The following is a 21,003-nucleotide window of genomic DNA, read 5'->3' on the forward strand; positions in this document are numbered from 1 at the left end:
ACGGGTGCAGTTCTGCTCTCACAAGCTGTGCTGTGACGCATGGCCGTCTAACATCAGTAATCGTACGGAAGCTCAGCAGCTGCCGCACACGCCACGCCTTGCTGCAGCTCAGCTCCTGCCAGTCACAAAACCATTTTCATTTCACAACCCTTTCGCATGAACATCTGCTAGTGAATGGACAACCGTGCTGTGGGTCAATACTTGTCATCTGCAAGACTGACGACTTTAATCTAAGTAGGTGTGCTGGGACGTGGGCAGGCATGACAGGCAGGCTGCCAATTCTCATCTCTGCTTTAATGGTACGTTCACACCACACAGAGCGAGTGGTGATGCCACCCTCGCTACTCCAGCCACCGTGGAAGTTCAAGTCCCCAGCCGGTGAAGCAGGCATTCTTAGAGCTGATGGACTCATCTCCCCATACCATTAGATTGGAGTCCTCTGTTAAGCTCCTATTCCAGCAAGTGTTTCTGAAGTCTGTTTCTCACCATTGAAAAGCAAGTAGCATCATAATGAGTTTGAAGTTAGACTTGCACGTCAATGCCTGGTTCAGGCTCCTACCATCCAGTTTGCATGCAGATGCCTCCTTCCATAAGGAAACCGCAGAGACTGGTAAAGAGGAGGAATCCCAGCACTTGCTGCACCCTCCACCCCTTGCCTCAAGTTACCACTTCCAGAGGATTTCTGGATCTTTAGCTTCTCACTTTCAATAATTCCCTCCTGTGCACAGGAAGGGACAGCTCGCTATGCAACTGATCAGAGAAAGGCTGGCCCAGGAGAAGTTCAGAGAACCTCTGCAATCTTGGTTACGATGCAAGGTAAGCCATGGGGCCTATTCCAACTAGTGAAATTTCAGAATGCAGACTAAGAGGTCAAAAACCCTTTTTAAGAGGAAAATGAGACCGCCTAGCCAGGGATATCTGCCAGCTAACAACTTGCGTTACAAGGCAGTGTCATTTGTTCTATTGGTGATAATAGCTATTTTCCAGTCTCCTTTATACCACAAGCCAAAATTTATGCAGTGGTAGTTTTTGGTTTATTAATGTGTCTCACCACCTTGGGGGGTATCAGCTAGGAAAGGCAAATTACAGACTAACCACAGACATTACCAGTGTAGCTGGGACACAAATGAAAGGAAAGCATAAGCTGAAGCTGCAGACTGCCAATCCTGTCAGTGGGCAGAGGCAAGCCATGGACAGTGCAAGGGCTGAGCTAAGGCACTTTGTCCCTGTTGTGGCACTCTGAAACAGACAGCTAGCAATGGGTACTCGGGGGGAAGGTGGGGTTCGGAATACAGGTGAGCTACACTTTTGGATTCGATGTGTAAAAATAACTCTCCTTATATCAGGTCCTAATGCACAGAAGTAAATCCCTTTTCAATAAGCAGGAAGGGGTCAGATTTAAGTGAAGCAAGAGAGAACATACATTAAGCAGGTTGTCCATTTACCTGCCCAAAGTTTGTGGTGGCAGCAGCCTCCAGTAAGTTTTGCCAGAAGATTCAAGGATTGAACCCTAACACACAAGTGCCAAAAATCAAGCCTGAGGCAAAGATATTTAGCAGACTTCTACCAAGAGCTGCAGGGAGCACCAAGCCCCCTTCAGAAACACTTCTTGCTGATTTAAGACCAGTTTTGTTTGGGGGTAGATGAAGACTGGACACTCTGGTGAAAGCCAGTGCTACAGTTCGGGACTTTGGGAGAGCAAGAATAGCATCCAACTACAACTACCCTAAATAAAAAGAAAAGGAGTACGAGTGGCACCTTAGAGACTAACCCATTTATTTGAGCATAAGCTTTCGTGAGCTACAGCTCACTTCATCGGATGCATCCGATGAAGTGAGCTGTAGCTCACAAAAGCTTATTCTCAAATAAATGGGTTAGTCTCCAAGGTTTCACTAGTACTCCTTTTCTTTTTGCGAATACAGACTAACACGGCTGCTACTCTGAAACCTACCCTAAATAAATTGCTCAAACATTCAGGACTGATGAATATGCAGTTAGGTCAGAGGTGGGCCACATCTGGCCTGTGCGACTGTCCTACCTGGCCCCTGAGCTCCAGGCCGGGGAGGCTAGCCCCCGGCCCCTCCCCCCGCAGTCACACCACTGCATGGGCAGTGCAGCTGGCTCAGTCCAGACAGCAGGGCTGTGAGCTCCTGCCGCTCTGAGCGGCATGGTAAGGGGGCGGCGGTGGTGGTGTTAGATGGGTTGGGGTTCTGAGGGGGGGAGCCAGGGGGTGGGAAGTGGGTGGGGGCAGATGGGGGCAGGGGCCAGGCTGTTTGGGGGGCACAGCCTTCCCTACCTGGCCCTCCATACAGTTTTGCACCCCGATGTGGCCCTCAGGCCAAAAAAGTCTGCCCACCCCTGAGTTAGGTTCAGACCATACAGCCGCCGGACACGAGTTAGAGAACCCAGAAGTTGGAGGTCACAGGAGGTTCAGGCACAAGCTCCTACCTTTGTGTTGTCTTGCTTTGCTGAGGAGCTCCCCACTGGGCGAGGTGTGAGCTCCTGCTGGATGAGTCACCGCTCTTACCTAACTACAATCTAGTGTTTGAGATAGACATCCCCTCAGCAGCCCGGTCGGCTTTGAGGCAAGTGATAGAGGTTTATTACCAAAGACCCTGCCCAGCAGTTTATAAGGATTCAGCCCATCAGACGCTTCTGTAGCATCCAGCTGTTCACATTCCTCAACCTTGCCTGCCACAGCTGCTGTCTGCCACCCTGCATTAGAGTGAATAGTAACAAAGAGCTTCAGATGGCGTCTTGCCACTCAGCCTTCAGAAGCGAGTTTCACTTACAAGACCACCAGCTTATTCAAAAGAGTTTTGCAGATGTTAATTACTGCAGCACTAGTTTGTAGCTGGGATTTGAATTTAAACCAGCGCCTTAGCTGGCCAGTCTGACAACACCTTAAAGATGACTTCATGCAGTTCTTGGTACCTTCTACTCTTCCATGTCACACTGTCACTGGGTAGGCTCAGTGTGGGCAGCTGGACCAATACATAGAGGAAGAAATAAGCAGAAGAGCACTGAAAATAAGCTTTCAGCTTTACATTTGCTATGAAGGGCTTGTTAGGGGCCCAATTAGCCCTATTGCTAGCTGCATGCTGCCAGCCCTAGAAGGGTATTGCTGGACAACAGTTTCAATGGCCATGAAACAAGACTTGACCAATGGAGTGTTTGAGACAAACCGATTACAGCCTATTGATTATGGAAGCTATAGGCTAAGAAGCTCTAGTTCTATCTGTACAAATCTTTGGCAAACACCAATGTTTGCCAGCTCAGAGAGCTTTCAGCTTTGGACAACTCTGCAGTTTCCTTCACTGCTCCTTTGAGTTAAGGTGAGCAACATAGGGCAGAAAACGTCAAGCAAGGAGAAGTTCAGAGATATTGGGTGTCAGGATTGGTAACCAGGCTATATTTCTGTTGGAAGCATCTGGACAGGACACTGGGATGCAGGGTTCCTTTATTCTGTCCTATTTAAGGTACCTAAGTTCTTGGGCAATTTCAGCGTAGAAGAAAAAATATTGCCAAAGCACAGTGCAAGGCAGGTTATACTGATTTTAGAGATTTAGCAAATCAGGTCCTACCTGAGTACCTAGGCACCCTGACAATTGTTTAAAAGCACAGCCAGCAATACCCTTTCCCCATCAACATGCCCCACAAAAAACACCAAGAGGAGCCATGCAACATGCTCTGAAAGTCGACACACTGGGCTAGTCCAGACCAAGGGAGACGTTCCAAAGCCAATAGCCCTTCCCACCGAGCCAGGTCTGGATCTGGGGAACTCCTGAGGTTACAGCAGGTGCTCAGATCCGCTGAGGACATATGGAATGGGGAAAGGTCGTCTCAAGCAGACAGAGCAGAGGCCATGGAGAGCTTTAAGTGTCTAACAACTACATCTTAAAAATTAACCAGTAACCCACAGCAATCAGCACAGATCAGAGCACCACAGATTCCCCTCCCAGAAAAGGCTTCCCAATTTCACATTCAAAGAAGAGGGTGAGGTGTGATTTGCTGATAACCTAAATTACTCAGTGGGCGTTACTTCCTAGATCAGGGTCTGAACAAGCCACTTCTGCTACACTCAAGCCCACCAGCCTGAATATGTGACATCTGAGAGCAGCTCAAAGCACTGGCAGATGTACACTACAGGTATGTCTACAATGCAGTTAGACACCTGCATCTTGCCTGTTCCAGCTGACTCCAGCTACGGGACTGTTAATTGCAGTGTAGACATCTGAGCTGGGTTGCAGCCCAAGCTCTAGGACCCTGCAAGATGGGAGGGTCCCAGAACCCAGACATCTACACTCCAACTGAACAGCCTCTCCACCCAAGACCCACGAGCCCAACTCAGCAGTCACTGCCCAGCTGTGCTTTTTTAATTGCAATGTAGACATACCCTACTATAGCCAGGTTCCCATGCAAGCTCATATGAATCCTAAAGCTTTATAGGACCCTTTGACAACCAAGTTAGTGGCTTAATTTCTGCCACCAATTCTGCTTGCATTAATTTATTCTGAGGAATAACTTGGCAGAACAGCTTTGCATGATACATTCACTGCATTAACTTCTTTGCCGCAGTGGGCCCAGTATGCACCCCTGGAGCCGGCTATACCGAATGGCAGAAACTGTGCACGAAGACAGAGGACTGCACCTGCAGCAAGCTACGTAAATAATCTCATTTTGCTCGGGGTTACCACGGCTCAAGAAAGAGCCCCCAATGAAGTACTTAGACTATCAACTACTTAAGATGCTGCCTGAATTCCTTGGCAGGGACACCTTGGCGTTAGTGACTGTAATGTTATTGACCGAGTCTGTAACCGTATAGATCACTGTGCAACCACTGTTCTATATTTGCAGAAAATGTTGTACAAAGGTTGTTGTGTGAGGGGTCTATGGAAAGGTTATGAGTGGCTGGTTATAATTATAGGTTTCAGAGTAACAGCCGTGTTAGTCTGTATTCGCAAAAAGAAAAGGAGTACTTGTGGCACCTTAGAGACTAACCAATTTATTTGAGCATAAGCTTTCGTGAGCCACAGCTCACTTCCTCGGATGCATACTGTGGAAAGTGTAGAAGATCTTTTTATACACCTTTCCACAGTATGCATCCGAGGAAGTGAGCTGTGGCTCACGAAAGCTTATGCTCAAATAAACTGGTTAGTCTCTAAGGTGCCACAAGTACTCCTTTGGTTATATTATATATCTGTATATGTGTATCATTTTTGTAGTTGAAGTTATGAATATTGGCTCTACATGGACTGTATTTCAAACTTCTGCTCTGCTTCTTGATGACATCCCAGACAAGTTGGTGTCAGCTCTGCCTAGCCTGCTTGATGACCCATTAAGAGCCATCAGCTATACAACTGACCCATTGAGAGAAGGCAGACACGCCTTATGACTCAGCAAGGTATGCAGGGACCTGCCTATGGACAGAACTCTAAGGTATTTCTATGCCATGTGCTGGATAGCATGTCCTTGGGACAAAAGAAAGCAAAGACCACATGGCAAGAGACTATAAAGGGCTGATGCCTCCTCTCCATCTGGTCTTCAATCCTGCTTCATACCTCCGGAGAGACTTTGCTACAAACGGAAGCTCTAAACAAAGGACGGATGACCCATCCCAGCTGTCGATGTACTCCAGGGACTTGATTTGAACCTGCAATTTATTCTGTGACTGCTACAAGCCTGAACCAAGAACTTTGCCATCACTGGATGTAATTGATTCCATTTAACCAAATTCTAGCTCATCTATATATTTCATTTTATGAAAAAGCCTTTAGATTCTAAAGGATTGGCAGTGTTATTTGTGGGTGAAATCTGATTTGTATAAGGACCTGGGTCTGGGGCTTGGTCCTTTGGGACTGAGAGAACTTTTTTCTTTTACTGGGGTATTGGTTTTCATAACCATTCATCCCCATAACGAGTGGCACTGGTGGGGATACTGGGAAACTGAAGTGTTTAAGGGAATTGCTTGTGTGACTTATGGTTAGCCAGTGGGGTAAAACCAAAGACCTCTCTGGCTGGTTTGGTTTGCCTGAGAGGTGGAAAAACCCCAGTCTTGGGCGGTAACTGCCCTGCTTTAAGCAATTTGTCCTGAATTGGCACTCTCCGGTGGGTCCCGCCAGAATCAGCATTGTTATAGTGATATAAGGAGGTTTTGCTTCACCAAAGATCATTAAAGGCACACTTGCCCTCTCTCAAGGTTAGTACAACGTTTGACCCCTCTTATAACCCCCAAAACTCCTTTAAGTTTGCAAAGCCTATGTATTAGGCATTTAACAACCATTTTCTTCCCCTATAATAAAGATGTCAGCATTCACTAGCAGGCCCTAGACAAGCAGAGTGCTGTGGCAGGGAGAGACTAAATCCTTGGTATAAAAACCAGGTTCCTGTTTAAGGGTTATTTAAAGACCACTGGTTAGACATGTTCTGACCTACCACAAGCTTTTCTCAGAACCCCAAGGGGCTTGGTTACCATGGTACTGAATCATGGTTCTTGCATCTGAAGTGGTGTTTTACTCACGAAAGCTTATGCCCAAATAAACCTGTTAGTCTTTAAGGTGCCACCGGACTCCTTGTTGTTTTCATGGTACTGAAGTCCACACTTCATGGAGTACTGTAACATGCTTAGCTACCTGACTCGGAGACACAGAATCCATTCGATTGAACACTCCCCCAGCCAAAAACCCGGTAAGCTAGCCTTGCAAGAGGAAAGCCATAACTGTCACCTTACTGACAGGTTTCAGAGGAACAGCCGTGTTAGTCTGTATTCGCAAAAAGAAAAGGAGTACTTGTGGCACCTTAGAGACTAACCAATTTATTTGAGCATGAGCTTTCGTGAGCTACAGCTCACTTCATCACGAAAGCTCATGCTCAAATAAATTGGTTAGTCTCTAAGGTGCCACAAGTACTCCTTTACTTTTTGTCACCTTACTATATGAGAGCTGATCCAGCTAACAGCGTGACATGTATTACATGGGCAAGCTTAGAACTTGCCTCTCCCAGTTACCCTATCCCAAGCCCACATCTCCTCCCGAATGACTTTACACTACACAATTTCTACAGCCACAACCTGCACTTCCCTCCGCAAGCTAAGGGAAGAAACACTTCTGGGGAGGGACACTTCTGTAGCCACTGAGCAGGCTCCGTGTCCACCGAGCTAGCAGCTGAACAGGAGTAAGTGCCACTGTCATCTGGACCCATGGAAAAGAAGCCCTTGAGGAATTCCACCATGATTTCAACAATTTCCATCCCACCACCAACCTCAGCCTGGTCCAGTCCACACAAGAGATCCACTTCCTGGACACTACAGTGCTAATAAACAATGGCCACATAAACACCACCCTATACCGGAAACCTACTGACCGCTATTCCTACCTGCATGCCTCCAGCTTTCACCCTGACCACACCACACGATCCATCGTCTACAGCCAAGCTCTGCGATACAACCGCATTTGCTCCAACCCCTCAGACAGAGACAAACACCTACAAGAGCTCTGTCAAGCTTTCTTACAACTACAATACCCACCTGCAGAAGTAAAGAAACAGATTGATAGAGCCAGAAGAGTTCCCAGAAGTTACCTACTACAGGACAGGCCTAACAAAGAAAACAACAGAACGCCACTAGCGGTCACCTTCAGCCCCCAACTAAAACCCCTCCAACGCATTATTAAGGATCTACAACCTATCCTAAAGGATGACCCAACACTCTCACAAGTCTTGGGAGACAGGCCAGTCCTTGCCTACAGACAGCCCCGCAACCTGAAGCGAATACTCACCAACAACCACATACCACACAACAGAACCACTAACCCAGGAACTTATCCTTGCAACAAAGCCCGTTGCCAATTGTGCCCACATATCTATTCAGGGGACACCATCACAGGGCCTAATAACATCAGCCACACTATCAGAGGCTCGTTCACCTGCACATCCACCAATGTGATATATGCCATCATGTGCCAGCAATGCCCCTCTGCCATGTACATTGGTCAAACTGGACAGTCTCTACGTAAAAGAATAAATGGACACAAATCAGATGTCAAGAATTCTAACATTCATAAACCAGTCGGAGAACACTTCAATCTCTCTGGTCACGCAATCACAGACATGAAGGTCGCTATCTTAAAACAAAAAAACTTCAAATCCAGACTCCAGCGAGAAACTGCTGAATTGGAATTCATTTGCAAATTGGATACTATTAATTTAGGCTTAAAGAGAGACTGGGAGTGGCTAAGTCATTATGCAAGGTAGCCTGTTTCCTCTTGTTTTTTCCTACCCCCCCCCCCGATATTCTGGTTTAACTTGGATTTAAACTTGGAGAGTGGTCAGTTTAGATGAGCTATTACCAGCAGGAGAGTGAGTTTGTGTGTGTATGGGGGTGGGGGGGGATGTGAGAAAACCTGGATCTATGCAGGAAATAGCCGGACTTGATTATGTAAAGAGTTGTCACTTTGGATGGGCTAGCACCAGCAGGAGAGTGAATTTGTGTGGGGGGGTGGAGGGTGAGAAAACCTGGATTTGTGCTGGAAATGGCCCACCTGTTGATCACTTTAGATAAGCTATTACCAGCAGGACAGTGGGGTGGGAGGAGGTATTGTTTCATATTCTCTGTGTGTATATAAAGTCTGCTGCAGTTTCCACGGTACACATCTGATGAAGTGAGCTGTGGCTCACGAAAGCTCATGCTCAAATAAATTGGTTAGTCTCTAAGGTGCCACAAGTACTCCTTTTCTTTTTGCGAATACAGACTAACACGGCTGTTCCTCTGAAACTGTCAGGGTTAGAATTCAGGTGCTCAGATCACAAGTCAAGAGGTAGCACATTGCTACTGTGCTGGCACAAGGCATGCTAGAGTTTCAAAGTCAATCCACCTTTCCTAGGAGAACTGGAACTGCCAACTGGATTTTAAAAGTGCTTCCATTCTAATAATGGAGAGTTTGTATTCCTGTTGAAAGACCATCAGAGGCATGGCTACCCCAGAACTCACACCTGGCTGTTCTCTGAAACAAGTTTGCCTTTGAAAGGCCACCGAGAAAGTCTAGATCTGTTCCTTCCGAAGTTATGCAAATAACCTGCAGGACGTGCAGCTTGTGTCTCTCACCAATGTACAGTATGCCATCGGTCTCCCAGTTTGCACATGGGACACATTCACACATGTATCAAGCCAGTCTGTTCTGCCAAAAGAAGAGTGTTTCAGTGTGCAGCAGGGTAAGAATTCCTGCCAGACTCCAGGGAGTGTCTCCCAGTGGAAGACTTACTAAGTGATTCAATTGAGGCAAACATTTAAGCAGCTAGCCTTAAATATGCCCAGCAGCATTCAAGCTAATGGAGCCGTTGTCTCCTTCAGTCATACAGCTTCATTAACAGAATCTTCTGACTGCAAGGCAAACCCACAAAGAGGGAATTCAGTTGAGAATTAAGTTGCTAATACTTGAACAGGGCAATGCTAGTGAGACAAGGCTAGAGAGACCCTAGAATTCAGGGTTTTTTTAATAAAGACTTTCTTTCCGACCTAGTCAAAGTAATTGAAAGTTATAAATGTTACAGCTGTGCAGGCAGCAGCCATAGACGTCAGCTTCCCAAGATCTGGAACGCACTGACTAATGCCAACTCCTGCACTTTTCCTTGCTTGATATTCTCAAGCCAGCCATTAACTGCCCAGTAAAGCACAAATTCACCTGCTAACCAAGATATCTTCCTGCTTTACCACCAGTTGGCAGAGCCAGCAGGCAGGGCCCAGGTCAGTCAATTATAAAAACAGGGCTCAGGGAAGTGTCAGGTAATTCATGTCTAGTACAGTCTGAGTGTGCCAGTTTAGCTCTGTGATCTCTTTATGTGGCAAGGGAATTATCAGAACTTGCATAACTGAAGTCAAGTAAAAAACACGCACAGGACTTTAATCAGCAACAAGCGGTGATCAGAGCGACTGCCCTGAGGAGGGCTGCTGCTGTGGTTCTGGGTGAGCCTTCGGCTGGATTTCCTTCCAACCCTGTGGCGAGAGTGATTCTGTTCCCAGCTCTGCCAGTCACTGAATTGTTCTGGATGGGTCATTTCACTTCTGCAAAGTGGGTATAAATCCTGTCCGGAGGGACACTGTATGGCTCGTCTGTAACACCCTTGGAGAGCTTCTGGAAAGAGACTCTGTAGCTAGAACAGGGCATCAGACTGATCAAGGGATATCAGGAATGGAATCACTGTCTGAAAGTGTTCTGCTTACTCGTGTTACAAGTAATACTTAATATTTCTGTGACTGACATTACTTTTGTCTGAAGCAAGTCTTTTCCTGGCCACAGATTCTTAAATAGGGGGAAGAAAAAAAAAAATCATGCCACTGATGCTAACACACAAATTTCTCATCCAACAAGGAAGGTGGGTGTTTAAATCCATTTTCTCCACAAGATGTTGATACAAGTGACTCAAACAGTCAATGCCAAGAGTGTTGATGTGAAGATCGGAAGCTGTAGTATTCACTTCAGCTTAAACAATTCGCAGAAACTTAACTCCTATGGCGCTAGGTTATTGTAACCAGAGCTCCAAGACAGGTGTGTATCTGCTTGGAATTGTCAGTGGCAGGTCTTATGTTAATGTCTCCACGCAGATAAAAAGTGTTTAAACCCAATGAACAGAAGGTGAAGAGGCCACAACCTCCAGTACCGCATGTTGACAAGTTGGTACTTTGGAAGGTAATTACACAAGTTAAGTTTGCAGTAAGTCAGGGGAATTCAGGATATTCAAGGATATCAGCTCAAACACTGCCACATACTAGTTAGCTATTTTGAGTACTCTGTTAGTTGGCTCACTGCTATTAAGGTTAATTCTCCACAGGTAATAGCAAAGTAACAGCTACCGGTTTCAGTAACCGGAGGCATGCTCTTTAATGGGGCTCATGGGTGTGGTAAGCTCACTAAAATGCCAAGCAGATACAGAAAAAGATCGTTATTTATGTCATGTCCAGAGGCACCTAGAGATTGTGATGTTATAGTGGTGACAGCCAGTGTGGCATGTTTAAGTTAAGACTCCATGTTCTGTAGCTATGGAATCCAACCATTGCCACAGATTAGAGCACTCGTGGCTAGTATTTCTAGCACTCACGGTTGTGAAAACAGATCTTTAAAATGTGAACCAGCTGTAACTGATGCAGCGCTATCTGTGAAATCAGCTGGACATTTTCTGTTCCACTGGCTGGGTATATCATTTAACCTCTGTCACCTTAAAATTCAGGCAAGTTGGGGAAAACACTCCCCTCACTATGATAAGAAGGGTGCTTGTAAAGCACCCATGTAATGGGAGCAATAAGGTGAAAATGAAGTACAAAGAACTATGCACATCAATTCCTTTTTGATTCATGAAAGGAAAAATTCTCTTATTAGACCACAGATAAGGCTTGCAGGGTTTAATCAGCCACCCCACATCATAAGCACAGACTTGACATAAGAAAGGGAGAAGGAAATTGAAAAGTTTCTGCTAGAATCAAGTACTGCATCATCTTACTCCTGACAAAGCACAATAGTTTAGATAGATTTTAATCCAACTTTGAAAGCGACCAAGACGGGGTCATACCAGCTCTACAAGATTCAGAGGAAGTTGCATGGCTGCTCTGGTTGGGGCTTTAATTTAGCTGAACAGTATGACTAATGCTTTAGAAACAGTTGGTAGTGCCCTATTAGATCACCATGGCTGAACTGAGAAACATACAATTAGAACAGGCTGAGGTATTGTGTTTGTGTGCGCATTACTAGAACATGAGGAAGGTGACAAGGATATTATTAGAAGCTGCATTCTCACTAATGGCACCTAAGAGCAGCAGTTTTGTTTATGCTACTACAGCGATGCAAACCGGGATGACAGACTAGATCAAAACGACGGAAGGCAGCCACAGAAGCAAGCTTTGTGCTATTGCTTTGGCTAAGCCCTGTACTTGGGTCGTCTGTCACCTTCAGGGGCAATGCTCTAACACCCCCACTCATAAGATCCCAAGTGTAAGGGGATGGCACTTCCCCATTCAAGAATATGGTAAAAAGTGGTGTCACAAGGGAAGAAGACACTGCACAATCCTGTTATCTGGGTAGAGGGTAGAACCCTTTGGGAAATGGGTCTCTTTCTGAACGTACATAGAGCACCTAGCATGGTTCTGGGAGCATAGAGATAGCTCTTGTCCAAGAATGGGAGTTTACCACACAGTGTAAGCGCCTCAAGGCAGAATCCCTCAGTCTAATATGATCCCCCGTCTGTGATGTCAGGGAGCATCATCGCCATGTAACAGATGGGAATGGAGGCACAGCTAGATGAAATGGCTTGCTCAAGATGAACGAAGTCTGCAGCAGCTAGCACTTGAACCCCGGAGTCCACATCCCAGTCCAATGCCTCCCCCACAAGGGCCTTCAACTTGCTGCTTCCACCGTGTCTGTACAGTGCTGTGTACATTTGCAGGGGTGGTGGGGGAAGATAACGCTTAGCTCAGAGTAACAGAGGAGCCCAACCCACTTGTAACAGGAACTCTGCCACCCAAAGGATCACTCCATATACTTCTGAACCAGGACTGGAGAGCTCCCCACTCCTTAGTTGGACGGAGGGGTTGCATGGGTGATGCGGAGTAGCACTGCAAAATAGCAGCATGCTCAAGTGTTGGCATCTTATACACAGTCTTGAAAAGGTGTGTTGTGACAACATCATCACACCCTCAACAACTCGCAACAGGGAGCACTACAAGGTAAAACAAACATGAGATGCCAATCAGAATTTTTTATTGATTCATGCAGCTCACTAACAGGGAACGGCACCTATTTGAGGGTTTAAAATAAACCGGATTGCTCCCAGAGACAGTGTCAGTCGTAGTCAAAGACAATCTGAACTTTCCTGGAAACTGCTTGGAATTTTTATGGAGTTGCTCTGAGAACTAGACACAGGCCTTCCTTGCCTAAGAGTGACTCAACTTCATACCTGAGGGCAGGCAGCAAGAAACTGACATCGCTACTGCATCAACACACTGTTTTCTAATACACTGACCGAGAAGATAGCAGAGACATTTGAATAATTCTTAGAAACACGGGGAGTCGTTTGTCTTAAAGGATTGTGTCAGCTCCTATTGTTACAAGTTAACACCCAATATTACAGGGGAAAAGATGCTAGTTTTAATTCCTGCAGGTGAAAAGACATTATAGTGGGTTTGTTTTTTTTTAAAACTGTTCTCCTCTCCTTTGCAATTCATTAGGGCACCATTTTCACCTGTCTGGGGTCTTCTGCACAGCAGCCGGGAGAAAGGTGGTTAATAGGAAGGAGGCTGTAAGACCACAAAGATGATCTGTCAAGGGACTGGCCCAGAACCTGAAGCTCACTTGAACTGTAATTGACTAGAATTGAAGTTGGTGCCTAAATCCAGAGGGCACAATTCTGTACTGTCAGAAGATGGATCTTTTGCTTCTCTTACTAAAGCTGAAGCAATTCTTAGAATAGGGTTACTCGTCCTCTGTTGAGATACTTGAATTCCACTTTCACTTCCAGACAGCTTTGCTTTATTTCTCATCTAGCCTAGCCCATCACTGATGGGTTGGGTTCACAGCAGCACAGGGGAGATTAGGAAGCCTTGCCCCTGCACCGCCTCAAAAAAATTACAGGCCTAAACCAAACTGACTGCCCTTTTTATTGCTCTTGAATTTAGCAATTTAAAGTACTCAAGTGTAATTTTAAATTGCTTCAGAGTAATTTTAAATTGCTTCAGAGTAACAGCCGTGTTAGTCTGTATTCGCAAAAAGAAAAGGAGTACTTGTGGCACCTTAGAGACTAACCAATTTATTTGAGCATGAGCTTTCGTGAGCTACAGCTCACTTCATCCAATGCATACCGTGGAAACTGCAGCAGATATTATATACACACAGAGATCATGAAACAATACCTCCCACCCCACTGTCCTGCTGGTAGTAGCTTATCTAAAGTGATCATCAAGTTGGGCCATTTCCAGCACAAATCCAGGTTCTCACCCTCCACCCCCCTACACACAAACTCACTCTCCTGCTGGTAATAGCCCATCCAAAGTGACAATTGTGAAGAGAGTGGTCACTTTGGATGGACTATTACCAGCAGGAAGTGAGTGTGTGTGTAGGGGGGTGGAGGGTGAGAAAACCTGGAAATGGCCCAACTTGATCACTTTAGATAAGCTATTACCAGCAGGACAGTGGGGTGGGAGGTATTGTTTCATGATCTCTGTGTGTATATATAATATCTGCTGCAGTTTCCACGGTATGCATCCGATGAAGTGAGCTGTAGCTCACGAAAGCTCATGCTCAAATAAATTGGTTAGTCTCTACGGTGCCACAAGTACTCCTTTTCTTTTTTAAATTGCTTAAGTTTTGCCTTGTCTGAAGGCTAACCAGAATGTCTACAGAAACTCACAGGTTGTATGAGGGAACATACACACCCTCATCTGGCTCATTTTCTGGAGCACACAGAAGGTAACTTGGAGTAGCCTATAAAAGTGTGTAGGCCATTGGCTCACTCTCTGGAAGGGTGACTTTGTTAAACAGAGATGAACAACATCTAGATACTTGGACACATGACTCTGGAAGATAACATTTGAAGGTTTAGGCAAGATTCCAAAACAGGATTTCATCCAGTCAGAACAGAACAAACTACTCAGTAACCCATAAATGTAGAGTTATTTCTCAACACTGCAGTTCTGCTATGCAAAAATGACTGAGTGACCCAGATCCCCGGTGCAGGGCAGCCAACTACATGCATTGCTCTCAGAATTCCACATTCAGGTCCACAACAATCATAACTGCTTCCATTTCTGGCCACCCAAAGCACCAGTTATCTGCTACAAGTTTAAAAGAACAATCCAGAGTTTGGTTAGAAGAGAAGCAATCAAGTATATCATGGGGATATTAACAGGAAGTTCCAAAGACATGAGCCAGAGTGCAGGGTCATGGGCACATTAACTCAAGCAGTCCCTGTTAGTCCATGGCCTATTGTATTCCAGACTAACAGGCCCCTCAGCACTCCTGGCCTTGGAGATTAATAGTTTGGAATACAATTACCTCAAGCAGAAAGAGCTCACAAGTTATCTGACTATTAGCTTGGCACCAAGATTCTGATACATTGTCTCTTCTGCCAATTTGATCTAGTACAAGCAGTGCAGCTCAATTATTTTGAGCTCTTCTGTAAACAGAAAGCCAAGAATAGAAGAAGTATATTGTTTCACATGCAACAGCCTTAAAACAGAAGTGTCCCATTATGATCTCTTTTCCTGCCCTTTCCTTATACATTCTTAAGACTTAAGTCAAGGTCAAAGTTGTAAACAGCCATTTACAGAAGCACTAGATGTTAAAGGTGAATCAAAATATATTTAAGCTGCCTGTAAGATCCCAGTGTTGACTTTAAACACACTGATTTCATTTACTAGCAATGAAAAGTATGGAAGAGTTAGTTGCTGTTTCACTTACTTACCAAGACAGGAATTCAGAGTCCTGTCCCCTCGTTAATATCACTAATGCCCAGAAGAGTGGTCAGGGACACGGCTCCTGTACCCTTTAAGTGTTAGTGATACCACATTTTTACTCAGGTCACCTTTGTATCGGTTACAGTTCAGTGAAGTAGTGAGGTCTGTGTCTGATCCCACTGTCATGCAATTTAAAGGCAGTGTTACCTCCTCTACAGGTGTTAAGGGCACCGTCGCTTTGATACATATTCAACTACTCTCTTCACTTAAAATACAGGAAGGGCAAGACTTTCTGAAATAGGAGACTGAAGTTAGGGTCCTAAATCCATCAGAAGCTGCTGGGTTCTTAACACTTGAAATAAGGGACCTAATATTTGTGCCTTTTTTGGCACTTAACTTTAGGCTCCCATTTTTGAAATTCCTGGGAAGTTTTTCCTCTTTTGGGTCTCCCATGCGAGACAAGTAAAGGTTATAGCACTTCTGCTACAAGCCATTGATTTCTCCTAATTTCTAGAAGAGTATGTCTATACAAAAGCAACAGTGTAGAGGGGAGGTAGAGAAATATGCAGTACAATGACACTTACTCATAAATAACCAGAACAGTTACAGCTAGATTTTGTGGTTGTCGTTCAATAAGCCTGCCATGGCATAGTATCCCCCTGGCATGTGAAAAGCCTACTAACTAGTAACTCAAGCAGCACTTATGATTACAGTCAAGACTGAAGAAAGAGCCAGACTGCCATGCTCTAACTGGGAAATTATCTAGTCAGCTTGCAAGTACGCTACACTATCATTTAACCAAGATTTATGATCCTCAGGGTCAACACATGCATTCTGTGCTATAGAAAAATATCTTTCACACTTACTGTGTGAGTATGCTATAACACAGGACCCCCTACCAAGAAGGGTCTGTGAAGGTCAGTCATACACATGCTGGTGTAAAACCTAAGTGAAAGCCGGGTATTCCTTGCACTTTCAGGGATTCACATTAGGTGACAACCCCCCAGTCTTTTGAGCCAAGTATCATGCCCACATTGGAGATTAAGACACCACCTTCCTCCAAGGCCACATTACAAGTTTATGTCCAAGTCGGGATTGGAAGTGAAAGTCTCCTTATGTCACAAGGCAGTGCTCGCTCCAGACTAAGTGGCTCCTCAAGGCCCTGGTTTTGACCATTTTCTGCCTTGACATATCTGCCAGATAGTAAATCAGCAACAACTGCCATAAACCCGTAATATTACAGTCAACTTCTACACATACATGTGACACCAGAAAGTCTAGCTTTTGGAAACACTATGCCAGACCAGACCTGGTCCAGTACTGGTCCTGGTCCTCTCCAGAAAGCTAGAGAGATGATGGCATTACCCAGTCAACCAATCCAGTTATCCAGGAGATCTCTAATGATGGGCAGGCCACAGAGGTCTGTTTGCAGGGGCAAAGTGAATCATGAGTCATAACACATTTACCAAGTGATAATACAAGCCAGAGCAAGGGGAAGTTACTAGGAAGTTACTGACTGTTCATAGCCAGGGAGACCTTAGAATGAACGGGGCAGGGGGACCTGAGTTTGCTTCTCTTTTCCCCTCATGTAGTAAGTCAGTTCCCAGCAGCAGCTGTCCTGGGTACAGGGTGGGGTGAGAGAGAGAGCAAGATTATGGAGTCAGCCTCACCCAAAATAACCTACTGCCCTAACCCCACTTCTCTCCCCATTCACCTAAACTGGGCTCAGGTGACCAGGGAAGCTGAGGTTACCTGTGTAACTAGCCCAGGCTCTCCGCTGCTCCCCAGCCCCATTTACACACCCATGCCAGCTAGCTAGGAACCCAGTCACATTACAGAGGGAGTAACTCCCCAGCACCCATTGCTCCCTGCAATCACACCCCATGGGTACGACCTTACACGTGGGGCAGAGAATAAGGACAGCATGTCAGACAGGGTCTCCTGAGCTCAGAGCACCTCTTCCCCACCAGCTCCAGTGGGCAGGAAGCCCAGCTCAGAGCCCTCCCCGCAGGGTCCGCCTCTCCCTAGCTCACGTAGGGGGGGCTCTGAGCTGGGCGCCCCCTCGCAAGGCCCGCCTCTCCCTGGCTCCCGTGCGTGTGGGGGGGGCTCTGAGCTGGCCGCCCCCCCCCGCAGGGCCCACCTCTCTCTGGCTCCCGTGTAGGGAGGGGGCGCCCAGCTCGGAGCCCCCCGCAGGGCCCGCCTCTTCCTGGTTCCCGTGTGTGTGGGGGGCTCTGAGCTGGGCGCCCCCCCCCCCGCAGGGCCCGCCTCTCCCTAGCTCCCGTGGGGGGGGGGCGCCCAGCTCAGAGCCCCCCCGCAGGGCCCGCCTCTCCCTAGCTCCCGTGGGGGGGGGGGGCGCCCAGCTCAGAGCCCCCCCGCAGGGCCCGCCTCTCCCTAGCTCCCGTGGGGGGGGGGGCGCCCAGCTCAGAGCCCCCCCGCAGGGCCCGCCTCTCCCTAGCTCCCGTGGGGGGGGGGCGCCCAGCTCAGAGCCCCCCCGCAGGGCCCGCCTCTCCCTAGCTCCCGTGGGGGGGGGGCGCCCAGCTCAGAGCCCCCCCGCAGGGCCCGCCTCTCCCTAGCTCCCGTGGGGGGGGGGCGCCCAGCTCAGAGCCCCCCCGCAGGGCCCGCCTCTCCCTAGCTCCCGTGGGGGGGGGCGCCCAGCTCAGAGCCCCTCCCAGCGGGACCCAGCCCCCAGGCCCCGCCCGGCCCGGCCCCACTCACGGCTCAGGGGTCTCCTCTCTCCCCCGCCCCAGCTGGGTCTCAGGCTGCGGCCTCCACTTCCGCCTTTCAGCTGCTCCGTTTCCGGATCCGCCCACCCCTTCCGCTCCGGCCGGGCGGGGTGAGAGGCAGCGGCCTCCGCCAATCATTGAAGCCCTGCCCATTTGGAGGCCCGCCCCTCTCCGCGCGGCCGGACGTGGGGCGCAGGATGGCGGGGCGGAGGCACGTGACGCAGCCGCGGGGACCGATGGGAGTTGTAGTCCACGAGGGGGGCGGGGCCGGGGCCGGGGCCGGGGGAAGCGGCGTGGGAAAAACCCAAGGTTGAGTCGCTGCCCCTGGTGCTGCCTGGTGCCGGGGGAGGAGCCTGGGGCGCGGGGGGCGGAGCCTGGGGAGGGGGGAGGAGCCGGAGGTTGAGCCTGGTTGGAGGGGAGGGGGGAGAGGAGCCGGGGGGCGGGAAGCCTGGGGCGGGAGCAGAGGAGCCTGGGGGGGGGAGCGGGGAGAGGAGCCGGGGGTGGAGGGGTGGGGGCAGAGGAGCCTGGGGGGGGAGCGGGGAGAGGAGCCGGGGGCGGAGGGGTGGGGGCAGAGGAGCCTGGGGGGGGAGCGGGGAGAGGAGCCGGGGGCGGAGGGGCGGGAGCAGAGGAGCCTGGGGGGGGAGTGGGGAGAGGAGCCGGGGGCGGAGGGGTGGGGGCAGAGGAGCCTGGGGGGGGAGCGGGGAGAGGAGCCGGGGGCGGAGGGGTGGGGGCAGAGGAGCCTGGGGGGGGAGCGGGGAGAGGAGCCGGGGGCGGAGGGGTGGGGGCAGAGGAGCCTGGGGGGGAGTGGGGACAGGAGCCGGGGGGGAAGCCTGGGACGGGAGCAGAGGAGCCTGGGGGGGGAGCGGGGAGAGGAGCCGGGGGCGGAGGGGTGGGGGCAGAGGAGCCTGGGGGGGAGTGGGGACAGGAGCCGGGGGGGAAGCCTGGGGGGGGAGCGGGGAGAGGAGCCGGGGGCGGAGGGGTGGGGGCAGAGGAGCCTGGGGGGGGAGCGGGGAGAGGAGCCGGGGGCGGAGGGGTGGGGACAGAGGAGCCGGGGGGGGGAGCGGGGAGAGGAGCCGGGGGCGGAGGGGTGGGGACAGAGGAGCCGGGGGGGGGAGCGGGGAGAGGAGCCGGGGGCGGAGGGGTGGGGACAGAGGAGCCTGCGGGGGGGAGCGGGGAGAGGAGCCGGGGGGCGGGAAGCCTGGGGCAAGAGCAGAGGAGCCGGAGAGGGGAGAGGAGCCGGGGGTGGAGGGGTGGGGGCAGAGGAGCCTGGGGGGGAGCAGGGAGAGGAGCCGGGGGCGGAGGGCTGGGGGCAGAGGAGCCTGGGGGGGAGTGGGGACAGGAGCCGGGGGGGAAGCCTGGGACGGGAGCAGAGGAGCCTGGGGGGGGAGCGGGGAGAGGAGCCGGGGGCGGAGGGGTGGGGGCAGAGGAGCCCGGGGGGGAGCAGGGAGAGGAGCCGGGGGTGGAGGGGTGGGGGCAAAGGAGCCTGCGGGGGGGAGCGGGGAGAGGAGCCGGGGGCGGAGGGGTGGGGACAGAGGAGCCTGCGGGGGGGAGCGGGGAGAGGAGCCGGGGGGCGGGAAGCCTGGGGCAAGAGCAGAGGAGCCGGAGAGGGGAGAGGAGCCTGGGGCGGAGGGGTGGGGGCAGAGGAGCGCGGGGGGGAGCAGGGAGAGGAGCCGGGGGCGGAGGGGTGGGGGCAGAGGAGCCGGGGGGGGAGCGGGGAGAGGAGCCGGGGGCGGAGGGGTGGGGGCAGAGGAGCCAGGGGGGGAGCGGAGAGAGGAGCCGGAGAGGGGAGAGGAGCCGGGGGGGGGAGCGGGGAGAGGAGCTGGGGGCGGAGGGGTGGGGGCAGAGGAGCCGGGGGGGGAGTGGGGACAGGAGCCGGGGGGGAAGCCTGGGACGGGAGCAGAGGAGCCTGGGGGGGGAGCGGGGAGAGGAGCCGGGGGCGGAGGGGTGGGGGCAGAGGAGCCCGGGGGGGAGCAGGGAGAGGAGCCGGGGGCGGAGGGGTGGGGGCAGAGGAACTGGGGAGGGCGAGGGGGCAGGCAGCCGAGCGGGGCTGTCATTTGCCCTGGTGGCAGCAGGGCGCTCCCTTGAACAGCTTGGATCTGCCTTAGCGGCTTTGAAAGCACTCGGGCTGTGCCACCCCAGAGCTGGCCGTGACGGGGAAGGGTCCGGGGCCCGCAGGCTGGGGCAGGTGTGTGGAGGGGCGAGGAGGTGGGGGCGTTGGAGACGGGTGTGCTTTGGGGCACGGCCTGCCATGCTGTGCGCACACAGGCAGCCCTGTGCCCAAGGCTGGAGCTGGCCGCGAGGGCAGCTGGACGGGGATGTTGTTTCCAGACAGCCCGGGTGTCCCCCTCTCCCCTTACCCGGCCACGGAAGGAGGCAAACTCTGCCCAAGTCCTGCCACCAACCCAAGCGGTGCCGGGCAACCCAGCGACACACGATTCAGCCCCAGGGTGCTGGCAGGACGCAGCCCTGCCCCTCTGCCAACCCAGGCTGCTGCTCCGTGCTTAGGAGATAGTTCTGCCCCGTCCACCCCGGCTGGGTGCCGGCGGGGCTGTCTCCCCCTCTGGAGCCTGGCTCCCACGAGAGGGCTGTGCAGTGCAGCTGCAGGCCCCGGGTTCAGACACTGCTGCTGATGCATACAGGGCACGTAATGCAGCCTCCCCAGCCGTGGCTGCATTTCAGCGGTGGGCGAAGGGGATCCTGTGTGCAGAGAGCAGCCAATGAACATGGGAGAGAAAGGGGCTGGAGAAATGCGAGGTGAACATCCCTGGCGGAGGGGGACTCCCCACAGCCCCAGGAGTGGGGGCGCTATCCCGGAGAACAGCCCCAGTCTCTTCTGCAGCAGTGCCT

At 50.8% G+C, this 21,003-nt stretch overlaps 1 protein-coding gene and 1 long non-coding RNA gene across 2 annotated transcripts in view; one reads left to right on the plus strand and one right to left on the minus strand.

Annotated features, from left to right (window-relative positions):
• Window positions 1-18,264, minus strand: part of RAB5C (RAB5C, member RAS oncogene family) — a 39,906-nt gene extending 21,642 nt beyond the window's left edge. Inside the window, exon 1 of the mRNA XM_048830066.2 lies at window positions 18,149-18,264. The gene's annotated coding sequence lies outside the window, so the exon portion shown is untranslated. The remainder of the gene's footprint in view (window positions 1-18,148) is intronic.
• LOC125626733 (uncharacterized) lies at window positions 86-6,561 on the plus strand. Its single transcript, XR_007353834.2, has 2 exons — window positions 86-816; window positions 5,226-6,561. It is a non-coding gene; the product is annotated as an uncharacterized LOC125626733 (long non-coding RNA).
• Window positions 18,265-21,003: the final 2,739 nt, after the last annotated feature.

Source organism: Caretta caretta, chromosome 27 (genome assembly GCF_965140235.1).
Source record: "Caretta caretta isolate rCarCar2 chromosome 27, rCarCar1.hap1, whole genome shotgun sequence".
Lineage (NCBI taxonomy): Eukaryota > Metazoa > Chordata > Testudines > Cheloniidae > Caretta > Caretta caretta.